This window comes from Mya arenaria, chromosome 6 (assembly GCF_026914265.1).
Source record: "Mya arenaria isolate MELC-2E11 chromosome 6, ASM2691426v1".
NCBI lineage: Eukaryota > Metazoa > Mollusca > Bivalvia > Myida > Myidae > Mya > Mya arenaria.
In genome coordinates this window covers 40908351-40923867 of record NC_069127.1, presented here as the reverse complement: position 1 = coordinate 40923867, position 15517 = coordinate 40908351, and the positions used below count along the sequence as shown (strand labels likewise).

The 15517-nt window shown below is 34.5% G+C and overlaps 1 protein-coding gene across 1 annotated transcript in view; it reads right to left on the bottom strand.

Annotated features, from left to right (window-relative positions):
- The window catches only part of LOC128237790 (deleted in malignant brain tumors 1 protein-like), a 431829-nt gene that overhangs the window by 184428 nt on the left and 231884 nt on the right, over window positions 1–15517 (bottom strand). The window lies entirely within an intron of this gene.

The following is a 15517-nucleotide window of genomic DNA, read 5'->3' as shown; positions in this document are numbered from 1 at the left end:
ACCGTCATATCTTCAGTACTGGTTTCGACATGTTTCCATCAAAATGGCGGAGAGCGACACCTTCAGATCAAGGGCGATTAATCATGATTTAAGGTCAGGCAGCATGAATATTATCGACAATAATCAACTGATAACAGAGTGATGTGCCTTTATATTGTTTATACACTTCGATTATGTAAATACTTTGCAAAATAATGCCAAATTAGTTAATTGACAAAAAGATAATTGCTCAGAAAACGTGTTGTGTTTTTTAATCTCGCTTTATCTCGGTAACGTGATTACCTCAACAGGACTCATTTTCGCTGACGACGTCACATATGTATGTATTATATACACCATATATTCGTGTGAATGTGAGCATGTGTGAGTAACCATGTGTAGCCTACAATTATAGTTATCAAATACTCATATGTTTGTATGTTGATAATTTTCTCATTTCTTTTTTTTTGTGGCCATCTATGTGATATTTGATGTTAATTTTGGCCAAAAGCATGTATTTGCTGATATTGCCAATACACTGAAACTGAAACTGATAATAATATAGACAACGAGCAATTCGAACAAATGTTGACAAATGTTCCTACATAAAGATAAATGTTCAGACAACCACGTAAAAACGTTACTAGTAAGGATAGTAAAATAAGCGACTTTATTTTCAATAAAACTAAAGCAAATAACCCGGTAGATTATTTTTTCATTAACTATCGATATTTCTCTCTTTTGAGCAACTTTGAAATACTTCCTTCCACACAATTCTATGACCACTCGGCAATAACAATATGTTTATAAGGTATTTGTTTACAAACAGGAATTCAAGTACTTGATCAATTGGATATCCCCAGTATACACATTGCGTGTGATAACGATAAACGTAATTCATTCTTAAATTTACTTCAGTCGCACAGTAACGATTAACCGCGTTTAATAATAATAATAATAATAATAATAATAATAATAATAATAATAATAATAACATAAATTGAGGGTGTAGAATTGCTAACATGGCAATAACAAAAACAAAACAGTTTGGGGAAAAAATGAAAACTCAGTACAAGAAAAGTATACTCAGCTCAGAAGGCTTATCTATAGATGAGTTGTATAAGCATTTTTGAAACCTTTTGGTGCTGCGAAAAATTAAAACAAAAAGTGCCTTTTAAGGCGTATGAGTCGCTAGATGGGATAATCTCGGAAACAGAACTTAAGAATTTTATATCTTCTATATCGAAAGAGCCCCGGCATCAATATGTTAATGGCGTTTTATTTTAAGAATTCATTTGAAATTAGTTCCGCCAAATTTGCTCAAATTGTAAAACATAGTGTACGCAGAATACCCGGAGTCATTAGGAGAGGGTAATAATAACACCAATATATAACATAACAGAACGCGTGGTAACGCGAGTGCATATAAAAATTATAGAGGCATAGCGTTAAGCAATATATTAAGTAAGGTGTAAAAATTGCGACCCAAACTTAAGTCCAATCGGAAGTGACAAAATGATAAATATGATAGGTTTTCATCTCGGCAGATCGGACACTGATGCCAATGAATTCATATTCGATTACAGTCGAAACTCGGTGTCTCGGTATCGCAAGGCTCGATATCCTCGTTGGCTCGAACACGATTTAAAGTGTTTGTTTTTTCAATATGTTCATACGAAATTCGATCGGTTAGCTTGATATTTTGAGGTTAAATATTTCTCAACGCTCGATGTCATTTTGCGGTCTCTAGTTTACATTTAACATTTTGTTTTGTTTGTATTACTCGATGTCAATTTTCACACCTAGATTTGTTTGCTTGGCTAAGCCGAGGCGCTGATCGATTAAATTTGCTTGATTGGTATTATAATCATTATCATATTTAAATGGTTTAACAGTTTGAGCAAACATGCTTTCACTTTAATTTCTGTCTTTAGCTGGTACGAATACAGACGTTAAAAGTATGTCAGAGTCAAGTTTAAACTGATTGTCATTGAACTTATTTAAAAGTCCTAAGTAAAGAATTAATAAGGTGTGATATCTAGCAAATTAAAAAAAGCAAAAATCAATTCTCCGTCCGAATCAAAACGCGTGTAGCCACTTCATCAGAACGTTGGTTCAAAAACAAAACTCAAATGTATTTATCAAATAACAACTGGGATAATAAAACATGTTACATAAAAATACGTTAACAATAATATATTATTATTAAACGCGCATTGACTATTAGCGAGAAGAAGAAATGACCTTCTGGTGAAAATTTTCAATGTCTCCCAAAGGTCGCAACGATGTTACCCAAAGGTTGTATTTGTCAGTTCATGTCTAGTATTTCCCTTATATGTGTAAACTAGGACAACAGCCAGTAGGCGGCGGTCACCATTTGTTCAGATTAAGCTTAGTATAAGCTCATTCGGAACTCCTCGGCCATTTTTATTGAAAACAACCTCGGATGTTTGTCGGTACATCAGTTAAAGTAGTTCGTATTTTTTTAATTAAATCATTTTAGAAATGTAGTGTTTTAGAATTGTGTTTACTGATCTAAGTTTAAACTGATTGTCATTGAAGTATATTATTGCAAACATAATTAAGATTTCCAAGAGTAAAGTCATAAAGTTTAACTACTAAATAAAATCACTACGCGATCTACTTGCAGCGGACGTAAACGTACCTCTTTTTTAGTATGTAAACCGTCCAAATACATCCGAGGTTGTTTTTGAAAAAAATGGCCGAGGAGCTCCGAATGAGTATAAGCTATGGTCCAAGGTCATGCCGGAAGTCACTATACATTCAGTTTAGGACTAGTAAGTCTCTTTTATGCATATGCAAGGGCGTCAGGCATAACCAGGATGACACTGTATGATCAGTTCAACTTAGTATGTTCCAACTATATTTCTTCTCAACAATTTGTTTAGTTCAAGCCAAGTATATCCATATACTGTGTCTTCTAGAACGGTAAAATTAGGCGGATATCATTCTTTGTTCAGTTCAGGACTCATAATATGTCCTTATTGAATCCCTACCTGGGCGACAACCAGTAAGCGGCGGTCAATATTTATGCGATCAAATCAGGTCTGGTATGTCTTTATTTGTGCCGAACAGAGAGACTACCAGTAGGCTGATTCACTAAATGTGCACATGAGGGCGACAATTGGTACGTGCAAGCTATTATACGTTTACTCAGGCCCAATATGTTCCAATAATAAAGATGGCCTGCGACATTTGAGCCTGGTTGATGACCTTATTAATGCCCGCTAGGGCATGCGGAGGTCACTGCATAATCACTTTAGGTCAAGGACGTCTCAATTATGTTTCTACTAGTGCGAAAACAAGTAGTCTGAGGTCACTTTATGCCCAGTTCACGTATAGTCACTCCCTATAATGAGTAAACTATGGCAATACTCAGAAGTATGAGGTCATTATATTCTCTGCTCAGACTAAGGGTGTTTTAATACGGCGCCGTGACATGGTGAAGACCACTGTTTATCAAGGTTTTTTAAGGTAAAGACTCGTACAAGTTTTGTTCAAGACTGAAAATGTCTTTTTATGATTCCAAAATTTCGACAACCAGTTGGCTGAGGTCTCCCTGTCTTCTATTCAGGCATTGAATGTCGCTATTATGTTCCTACTCTGGCGACAACCAATATGCTATGGTTTAAGATATTTGCCTTCTTGGCGCGTGGTAACGCGAGTGAATATAAAAATTCTAGACGCATAGCGTTAAACAATATATTAAGTAAGGTGTAAAAATTGCGACCCAAACTTAAGTGCAATCGGAAGTGACAAAATGATAAATATGATAGGTTTTCATCTCGGCAGATCGGCCACTGATGCCAATGAATTCATATTCGATTACAGTCGAAACTCGGTGTCTCGGTATCGCAAGGTTCGATATCCTCGTTGGCTCGAACAAGGTTTAAAGTGTTTGTTTTTTCAATATGTTCATATAAAATTCGATCGGTTAGCTTGGTATTTTGAGGTTAAATATTTCTCAACGCTCGATGTCATTTTGCGGTCTCTAGTAAACAGTAAACATTTTGTTTTGTTTGTATTACTCGATGTCAGTTTTCACACCTTGATTTGTTCGCTTGGCTAAGCCGAGGCGCTGATCGATTAATTTTGCTTGATTGGTATTATAATCATTATCATATTTAAATGGTTTAACAGTTTAAGCAAACATGCTTTCACTTTAATTTCTGTCTTTAGCTGGTACGAATACAGACGTTAAAAGTATGTCAGAGTCAAGTTTAAGTTTTATTAGCATAAACATAAAAATGTCATTGCTATTATACATAATACAATTTAAAGACGGTGAACAAGTAACGTATATACAAACACAAATGTAAATATTAATCATAAGAAAATTATGTTGTTAAATATCTAAAAAATGAACCAGATAAATCTAAGTTATCATTAACTTTTCCATTTACACAATTATCTATGTTTGTAAATAACATGCCTGATGAAAATATAGGGTTTGAATATTGTTGAATACATGTATAAGAACAAATTTAACATAAATATCTCATTGATAAGAACGTGCACGAGGATTTCGTGTTAAACAAATCGCCCACTGTATTAGTTTAATAGATTGATACATGCTATTCTATGTTTGATTATATTAATATAGTTAAGATTGGGCTCACATACAACAATTATTTTCATAAGTACATACGTTTCTAGCTTTTTACTATTATTAACATTTTGAAACCAACAAAGTACGCATTGATCATAAACACGTTGGATTAACATCTCCAATTCAACTTTCGTAACATTTGCATTATGTCACATTTATGTATGTCCAAACTCATCTAATGTGCGTTTTAATAGTAATGTCAGTACAGGTATAAATCTGATTGTGTTTTAATCAGGCGTCTTCAGATAAAATTATTGCGCTGAAGGTTTCTCCAAATGGAAGAATTAATACAACTGTCAAATGTTGAGCAATCTTGAGAGGACTCGGTACAACCTAAGCTATTCACACGTATTCCTACTAACTTAGTATCAAGATTAGTTGTTTATGTTTTCTATGGATGGGTTTATATAATTTTATTGCGTAAATAAATTTAAAAAAAATCAAATTATTTCATATGATCAAATTTGTCATATTGTGAACTGTACGATATGCACACGGTAATAATAGGTCTTTAGGAGATAACGTAGCAAACAACAAACGAGGTTAACAAGTCTTTCTTTAACGTATAAATATACACATACAATACGCAATATCGCTTGGCTCAATATTCGCGAGGCTCGAAGTATTATGGCCAGTCCCTGATATATCGAGACAACGGATTTCGATTGTATATGTATTTGAAAACGTCTTATTTGGTACGCGTCAAAGAAATTTAATTTGAAGTACCATGCTATTCATATTTGTTTGTAACAATAAACGATGCCTTATTTAAAAGTCCTAAGTAAAGAATTAATAAGGTGTGATATCTAGCAAATTAAAAAAAGCAAAAATCAATTCTCCGTCCGAATCAAAACGCGTGTAGCCACTTCATCAGAACGTTGGTTCAAAAACAAAACTCAAATATATTTATCAAATAACAACTGGGATAATAAAACATGTTACATAAAAATACGTTAACAATAATATATTATTATTAAACGCGCATTGACTATTAGCGAGAAGAAGAAATGACCTTCTGGTGAAAATTTTCAAATGTCTCCCAAAGGTCGCAACGATGTTACCCAAAGGTTGTATTTGTCAGTTCATGTCTAGTATTTCCCTTATATGTGTAAACTAGGACAACAGCCAGTAGGCGGCGGTCACCATTTGTTCAGATTAAGCTTAGTATAAGCTCATTCGGAACTCCTCGGCCATTTTTATTGAAAACAACCTCGGATGTTTGTCGGTACATCAGTTAAAGTAGTTCGTATTTTTTTAATTAAATCATTTTAGAAATGTAGTGTTTTAGAATTGTGTTTACTGATCTAAGTTTAAACTGATTGTCATTGAAGTATATTATTGCAAACATAATTAAGATTTCCAAGAGTAAAGTCATAAAGTTTAACTACTAAATAAAATCACTACGCGATCTACTTGCAGCGGACGTAAACGTACCTCTTTTTTAGTATGTAAACCGTCCAAATACATCCGAGGTTGTTTTTGAAAAAATGGCCGAGGAGCTCCGAATGAGTATAAGCTATGGTTCAAGGTCATGCCGGAAGTCACTATACATTCAGTTTAGGACTAGTAAGTCTCTTTTATGCATATGCAAGGGCGTCAGGCATAACCAGGATGACACTGTATGATCAGTTCAACCTAGTATGTTCCAACTATATTTCTTCTCAACAACTTGTTTAGTTCAAGCCAAGTATATCCATATACTGTGTCTTCTAGAACGGTAAAATTAGGCGGATATCATTCTTTGTTCAGTTCAGGACTCATAATATGTCCTTATTGAATCCCTACCTGGGCGACAACCAGTAGGCGGCGGTCAATATTTATGCGATCAAATCAGGTCTGGTATGTCTTTATTTGTGCCGAACAGAGAGACTACCAGTAGGCTGATTCACTAAATGTGCACATGAGGGCGACAATTGGTACGTGCAAGCTATTATACGTTTACTCAGGCCAAGTATATTCCAATGATAAAGATACTTGCGTATTAAGCAGTATGGCCTGCAAATGGTTGAGCTTGAATGATGACCTTATTTATGCCCACTAGGGCACTAGGACATGCGGAGGTTACTGCATATTCACTTTAGGTCAAGTACGTCACAATTATGTGTCTATTAGTGCCATAACCAGTAGTTTGATGTCACTTTATGCCCAGTTCACGTCTAGTAACTCTCTATAATGAGTAAACTATGGCAACAATCAGAAGTATGAGGTCATTATATACTCTCCTCAGGCTCAGGGAATGTTTTTTCAGGTAAAGACTCCTACATGTTTTGTCCAAAGACTGAAATGTCCCTTTTATGATCCCAAAATTTCGACAACTAGTTGGCTGAGGTCTTCTGGTCTTCTATTCAGGGATAGAATGCCGCTATTATGTTCCTACTCGGGCGACAAGTAGTATGCTGCGGTTTAAGATATATGCCATCTCGGGTATCAACCAGTAGGGAGATCATTTTGTGTTCAGCATAGGCTGGTTATTTATGTGAGTTTTGTATAATGTCTAAAATATATTATAAACAAATCCGATCTTTTGGTAATATTGTTGCAACCTTTGAAAGACATGAAATGATGTTACCAGATGGTCAAATCTTCTGTTTTCCGAAAGTAAGTTTTGTGTTCAAAAAGAATATAGTTTTGCATACGAGTTTTTACATGTAATGTTATCGCATTTCTTATTTTTATTGTGTTTTATATTTTTGTCGTTGTAAATTCATTGTTCTAATGCTGTGTAAATGCATTTTTATATAACTGGACATAAAGGTATATCTGATATTTAACTTCCTAGACATGACATGAATATTTAGCCTAAAAATATTGTTAAGGTCTCAGAAAATCTGTGGTCAGTAACAGTAGTACGTGTCATGCTATACTAAACCAAAGAAGTTATGTTGAAATGTTTTATGCAGAAGTATGTGTGCAGCTCGTATATCGTTTTTAGTGCTTACTAGTGCAACGAAATGTAGGCAAAACTAACTATGTCCAGTTCGGTTCAGGGCGTGTATGTCGCTCTTTCGTGCCTTCAAGTGTGGCAGCCAATAGACAGAGATCGCTTTATGTTAAGTTCAGCTCCGATATGTCCCTGTTTTGTTCGTCCTAGGGAAATAACAAGTTGGCAAATGTCACTGTGTGTTTAGTTCAAACTAATAATGTCCCTAAAATATCCCTTCTATGGCAAGAGCGATAACCAGTAGCAGGAGGTCATTCTTGTTCCGCTTAGCCCTTTTGGGTGCTTATTAGTGCAAGAACCACAAGCAGGTCATAATGAACATTTCACGTCTATGATGTTTCTATAATTTGCCTTATAGTCTCGAAATAGTCCGTCCGTATTATTTGCTTTCTATTGAAAAAACAGTAGGGGCGATCACTATCATGTTTATTCGGTCGCTATTTTGCGTCTACGAAGATGAAAACCGGTTGGCGAAAGTCTCAGCTTTTTGGTTTCTTTAATCGAAGTATTTTCCTATTTTGTGCCAGTTAGTGCAACAACCAGTAGGCGGAGGTCACTTATTTTAGACAGGAATAGTATGTCGTTTTCTTTCGCCTACTATGGCGACAAGCAGTAGGCGCAGTTCACTATATGATTACAGTATGTCTAGTTTGTCCCTACAATGCAGCTGGTAGGATTACAACCAGTTGGTGGAGGTCACCATGTGTTCCGATATGGCTCAGTAGATCCCTATTATGTGCCGACAAGGCAGATAAATAGTAGGCGATGTCAGTAGGCTGATATCACTCTGTTTTTGGCTCATACTTAGTATGTCGGTATCATGAGACTACCAGGGCCAAAACCAATAGCAAATGGATATCATTTGTTTAATAGGACAAAAACCAGTACGTGGAGGTCATAACTTGAATTCATGACTGTTATATCCTTATATGTGTTATATGTGTTAACTTGGACAACAGCCGGAGGTCAATAAAATTAAGTTCATGTATGGTAGGTTCTTATTATGTGCTTACTTTGATGACAACCAGTTGACAGATGTCAATATATGTTACCGTTTGACTCAATTATGTGCATAATAGTGCGACGAGGAATGGCGGACGTCACAATAAACCCATTTTGAAACAAATTTGTCTGTATCAGTTGTCTGCCCATCAACCAGTACCTGGATGTCAATGTATGTCCGGCCTTAGACCAGTTGGTTCATATTAATTCTTATTGCATTTAACGCTAGCATGTGCGTAACAGGGTGATGCCCAGTAGGCGGAGGTCATAAACAATCAGTTCACGAATATCATGTTCATATTTTGTGCGTACTAGGGTGACAATTTGTATGCGGATGGCACTATATGAACAGCTGAATTTGCTCTGTTTGTTCCTTTTATGAACCCACTAGGGCATAAAGTCATCGTGGATGTCACATTATGTTCAATTCAGGACAGGTACGTCTCATGCGTCTACTAGGGCATCGGCCAGTGGGTGCTAGTACTATTTTGTGGATACGCGGACCACAATTAGTAAGTGGAGGTCACTATTTTGTAAGTTCAGGCAACTGTAAAATGAAACTAGAGTGTCGACCCCCATCAACTTTCAACATGGTATATGTGAAATTGTCGTGTGTAGAGCAGTAGAGCAACCGTGACCTTTCTAGAAAAAGATTGTAAATCGTCTACGGAATATTTAAACAAATCCGACCTTTGGGTTACATGGGTGCAACCTTTGGGAAACTTGTACTTGTTATTAGATGGTTAAATAGCATGTTGCCCAAACGGTATGGTGTTTGATAAAACATAATTTGGCATATGGTTCATTACATTTTGTGTAATCCAATATATATAAATTATAATATAATATATTTTATGTAGATGCAATGTTCTGATGAAATGTGGATACACTAATGGTATTAAAGGATGGAGATGATAATCACCTAACAATTAAATGAATATTAACCTCAGCCTAATAGGTTAGTAAAAGTAGTATTTGCCATGCTAGAATATATATCAAATAAGTAATGGTAATTAGAATTTTGTCATAAGTTATGGTGCTACAAGAAATACATATTTATTTGGATAATTTGGAACGATTCCAAACGTATCACTTTTTTGAGGCGTATTGTAATAATTATTAAGATTACTTGTTTGCTCATATGGGCATACTTTACAAGTCGGTGGCAAGATATCACTGTTTTTGCAGAATTTGGTATCAACTTGCTGAGATCTTCAGACATATATTGCTAGTTTCTAACTGACGCGTTTCTTTTGACCAAAATCGCATAGCAGTTAGATTTCTACACTTTTTCATAATCATTGACTTGTTTCCTCCTCGCCAGTATACTCGATAGTTTTTAAAAACTTTATGACAATATATTTCCAATATTTTTATTTTCCACATGTACTATATATCCCCATTATCCTCATATTCTTGTATTTTTCCCAAACATAGTTCTTAAAACTCGAATGATATAGATCGCCTACAACACTTAATGTTTAATGGATGTTTACTATGTCCGTTTTATGAGAATTCTTTGCTGCCAGTCATGGCGTATATCCATTTATGTTCAGTTCAGTTCAGATTTGTACTAGCATGTCTCGGGTTTGTTTCTACTAGGGCAATAATCCGTAAGCCGATGTCAATATACACATTAAACACCGTTAATCCTAAGTCGGGATAAGGATTAACGGTATGTCGAACAAACAATTTATAGACAAAACAGCATGCGCGATTTATTGTTGACATAAAACATAAAGTCGTGAAAATGTGCAACACCTTAACACCGTTATGAATGTTAGTTGAGTGATAGTTCAGTATATAATTATGTCAAAACAGTGTTTAATTAATAACAAATAACTTGTGATTATACTTGTTTTATTTAAAATTTATGTAAATGAAAATTAAAGCACATGCATGCATTCATAATGTAAATCAAGTCCCTGTAAAAATATAACAAAGACATATAAATCCTGAAATGAACATAAAGCGATCTTTGCTTTCTTGTTACCGTCCTAGAATGCACTTAAACGCGACACTGAAGTCCTGAACAGGAAATAGTGGCCTTCGCCTACTGGTTGTCGCACAAGTAGGCATTATTGTTTAATAAACATTCTAACGAAAGAGGAATATTTTGCATGCATAAAAAATAAATATTTACCGCTCCCCAACTTTGAACATCACATAAATAGCCTAAGGTCATATCTCGTATGTTCCTAGTATGTGCCTATTGGGCAATGACACTTTGTGTGCAGCTGAGTACCAGTTTGTCCCCATATTTTGACTACTTTGCCGCGTTGTCATGGCAAAGTACATTAAATGTACTGTTCGGGACATTATTTTCCCTATTAGGTATATATTATGGCATCAACCAGAAACCGGAGTGACTTAATGCACAACTTAGGACTTGATTTGACCTGTTAGGTGCCAACTTGGACCACAAACTGTAGGATGAAGTCGCATTCTTGTCACATAACATTATAAATAATATCGACTGTACGCTTTAGGCTGTCATGTTTTGTTATACACGGGTATTTTTATCACTATATAATAAACATTCTAACAAAAAAATGAATGAATTTCATGTTTGAAATTGAAGTAGTTGCCCTTTCCCCGCGTTGAACCTGACACTTGCGACATTTATTCCGAGCAACAGTGACCTTTCAAGAAAATGACTTTATATAGTGTCCGAAATGTTTAACACAATCCGACCTTTGGGTAACATCGCTGCGACCTTTGGGAGACATGTAATTATTTTACCAGATTACAAAATTTTCTTTTGCCCGAAATTTACTGTGTTTGAAAAGAATACAGTTCTGCATACGGGTTTTTATATTTACTGTTATCGCATTTGTTATTATTAAAGGACATAGAAGTAAATTGCCTTTTCAATTGCCTACGCATGACATGAATATTTTACCTCTGCCTAAAAGTAAAGTTTTGTTTAGGATCAGAAAATTTTACCGAAAAGTCACTGTGTTAAAAAAAGAATATAGTTTTGCATACAGGTTTTTACATTTAATGTTATCGCATTTGTTGTTTTTTTCTTTTTATTTACTTTTGGTTGTGTTTGTTTTTGTGGGTTCATTATTCCTCTGAGGTGTAAACACATTTTAACATAAAAGGACATAGAAGTAAATTGCCTTTTTAATTGCCTACGCATGACATTTATATTTTATCTCTGCCTAACAGTAAAGTTTAGGGATCGAAAAATATATTGTCAGTAAGAGTAGTATGTGTCATGTTAGAATATGGCATAGATGAATTATTTTCAGTAAAATGTTATTATCAGTAATGGTGCTATAACATATATATATGTTTATAATTTTAAACGTTTCTGAATGTCTCTTTTATCTTTTAAGCACGCTGTAGATATTAGATTACTGTTTTCGGTTAATAGGCAAAACATACCAGTCAGTTGCATACTATTACGGTCATCGCAGTATCTCATATTTGGCGGGATTTGTCCATGGGTTCAATAGTGATTTGATAATTATGATGATCGTAGAAAAGCGGATTTTAAGAAAAACTGTTGTTTCGGAATGGTCTATTCTGTTCTGTTAATAAAGATTGATTTTATTAAGCCACGATTTCGTAGTGATAATGTATGTACCTTTTTTTCTGTCTGTTTATGAGGATTGAACGATCGGAATCCCGCCTAAGTACGAGCCTACAAGCGGTATGAACGCACATCAATGATTTGTACGTCAAATGTCAAGGACACAATACAAGTTAAATATCAAAATGAATACTGTTGATATAACTTATTTTGACTGAACTTAGTCCGGGTTGAAACTTTACCATGTATACAAGGATTTTCAACAAAACGTAAGTACATCAATCGATACTGAGAAAACATTGTCCTGGCTGTATTGATCATACATAGTAGGATTTTCAAAACGGTTTCACAATTATAAGGCGACATAGCACACACATCAGCCAGGCCTGAAGGTTACACTGAGAGGTCAACATTTGAAACAGTACTATTGAAACATTAATTAATTAAGTACACAATAATTTGAGATGTTTGATTTTTTTTTAATTTTCCAAGTTGAACGTTACCAAATAATATATCATACTAAATATAAATAGTTTTCGTCTTACTGTTGAACTCCATGTATGTCTGTGTTGCAATAACATGGAAAATATTCTGACTTTGTCTGAAGCTTATTTAGCGGGCTTGACATGTCGCCACTTGGCGTGTATTATTGCCGTTGTTGAGTTTATAAAGGTCTCCCCGCACCCCATAGAAGCTGCGTTATTGCTTGACTCCGTCACAGCCCCAAGTGTGACTGAAACATATTTCTGAGGCCAAGGGGGTGGGTTAATCCCATTTGTTTGTGGGAAATTTGCCAAATGAGTTTTTTTTTCATTGGTCTTGACTTGTTGTAATTTAGAAATTGGATAGCATGCGTGTCTTAAAAATGTAAAAGCTAGAGTACGGTAACTTTCATATTTTTAAAGGATGAGTAAGACTCGCGGACAGTTCATTGGCAAGAGAGTGTTCTGAGATCAGGACGTTTCGTCCAGTGTGCATACATATATAACAATGTGAACTGACCTCTTTGTTGTTGAATTCCCAGTTGCCTCACTACTATCTGAATTCTAAAACTTCTTCAATACCAAAGAATATGTTGACATTTTGTATTAATTTATTTTTCTAGTTGGTTTTTCAAATGTTTATCTACATATTTATGTTGTTTTTGTTTGTTTTTTTTTGTTTGTTTTTGTTTTTCAAACGGCTCGCGTTCGATTGTTTTCTAATTAAGTATTCAAGTACGAGGTAATTATTACCCATACTTGACTATCTAGACATAAACATGTCGCCCCTAGTTCAATGTATGCTCTTTTTCACTGGATATAATTTATTTTCTTGATGCGTTTGTTCATTTGACGTTATGTTTTTGTGGTGACATGTATTTAATTGTTTATGGTTAGACCGATTTGTAAAATCATACTCTGAAATACCTCATCCTTTCATGTAAAAACGAAAACAGAAAACAGAAAAGAAAAATATTTTTTTGTCACCACAACGTGGATAATAGATCATCAAAATAATTGTAATAAAAAGTGTTTGTTTACCGGGCTCGGTAGTGTTAAAAGCTGATTAATATATCGTTCTTTATGCCATGCATAAGTCCATAAAGTCCTTTTCGTTTTATTTCATAATTTCAAACAGTAAAATATATGTGAACCACTGAATATTTTATAAGTTGTTCGATTTAGAAAAAATGGCATCTAGTACACTATATGAATTTATTATAGACTTAAGGACAATATACCTGCCAATGAATGAAACGGTTGTGTCTTAAATACAGAATCCTTCACGTTCTTACGTCAAGTTATGCGAAATCAAAGATTGAAGTAAATACATAAAAGTTGATGATATGCTTGTCACAAGATTTTCAGGACATTCGTACTTAAGGACCTATGCAAATTTATATGTCCCAAAAGTACAAATTGTTTTGAATTTTCAACCGATAATCTCTGCTCAGTGTAAGTCGTCTGGTTAAGAACTTAAATAGATTATGAATACAATTCAAACAAATGTAAATATTCCGTAAAATTGTGTTAGTGTTATTGTTCTGTTCTTCCCTCTATTTTGTTGCAGGAAAAATGGCCTTTGTAAGCTTCATGTAAAGAACGATATGATCTTAAGCGATCCTTCCTGAAGAAGTAATAAAAATCCATGTATATTGTATGTCGCTTAAACGTATTTCATATGAAAGCTCTTTTCCATGTAAATTAAATAAGGATTTCGATTAAACCTTGATGATTATAAAACATACGTTTTTATTTCCGACTCAGTTATTTATTCAACGTATTGATTTAGATATATCATTGGTGTATAATTGAGGTAAAAGTCATGTTAAGAAACACGAATAAACCTAACATAAACACAACTTTACATTTACTGACGTGTTTGCAAAGTGTTTGTTATGTGTTAATTAGTCTTTAAAACATGCAGTAAATGCCTTTCAATAATATAACAGTGATACACCTCTTCGTCAGTCAAAATAAAACAAAATCGTATGTCAAATAGTCAATAGGTTTGTCAAGCATTATGTTCTGTGTGTACCGAGGACTTTTCTAAACTTGTGATAAATCTTTTTCCGTTACAGGGATTTCAATAAAAAAGTCGAATCAATTTCAATTTAGGCCTCATTATCCTGTATAAAATTCCGCTCCTGTGACCTCATTCTTTTCGTGTTTTTTTATACTTCAACGGTTGTCTCGACTTCTATGGTGTAACCATAACCTGGGTTTAAGTGAAAACGTCAACCCCCAGTTATTTGGTGTCCAAAAGTCGCCAGCGGATTTATGTGGTCCCTTGTTATTCGAATACAAAACAAAATAACCAATTTTAAAGGTTTTACTGACTAAGAATTGTTTCAGGAACAATATAATCCCACAAATTAGTAAAATGAGTTTAAACTAAACTAGGTGTTGTGCAACCAATGAACACATTCTTAATATCTGAACAATTAATATTTGCAGTCGGACTCCTCTGGGAGGGACATCGTGAAACGAATGAGTATGTCTGGAAAACTGAAGTTCGATTTGTAATTGAAATAATTTCTATAAATTGATGGGAAAACTATATAAGAACCATTTTTGAATAAATTAAATTGTTCCTAGATTCATTTTGATACATATTTAAATGAATCTTTGAATCGCAAACGTTCAAAATATCTTATAATTGTTATACATCGTCTACCCCCCATTTACATGTGTTATGCCAATGTTTAAAATACAATTCTACTTAATTAATGTCTGGAGCCGTATAATACTTAAGTATGTAAACCCCTTCTAAGGGGCGTAGGTTAGAAATGGGAAAGAGGGGCACCATATCACCTTTATTAATCACAAAGTGATCGACACAAGGAAGAAGTTGTTCGACCGCATACACGATGGATTCAAGAAAAAAACGGTTAGTGGCAATATCAATTTGATATTCAATCTAGGGAATGTTCGTTTGTCGC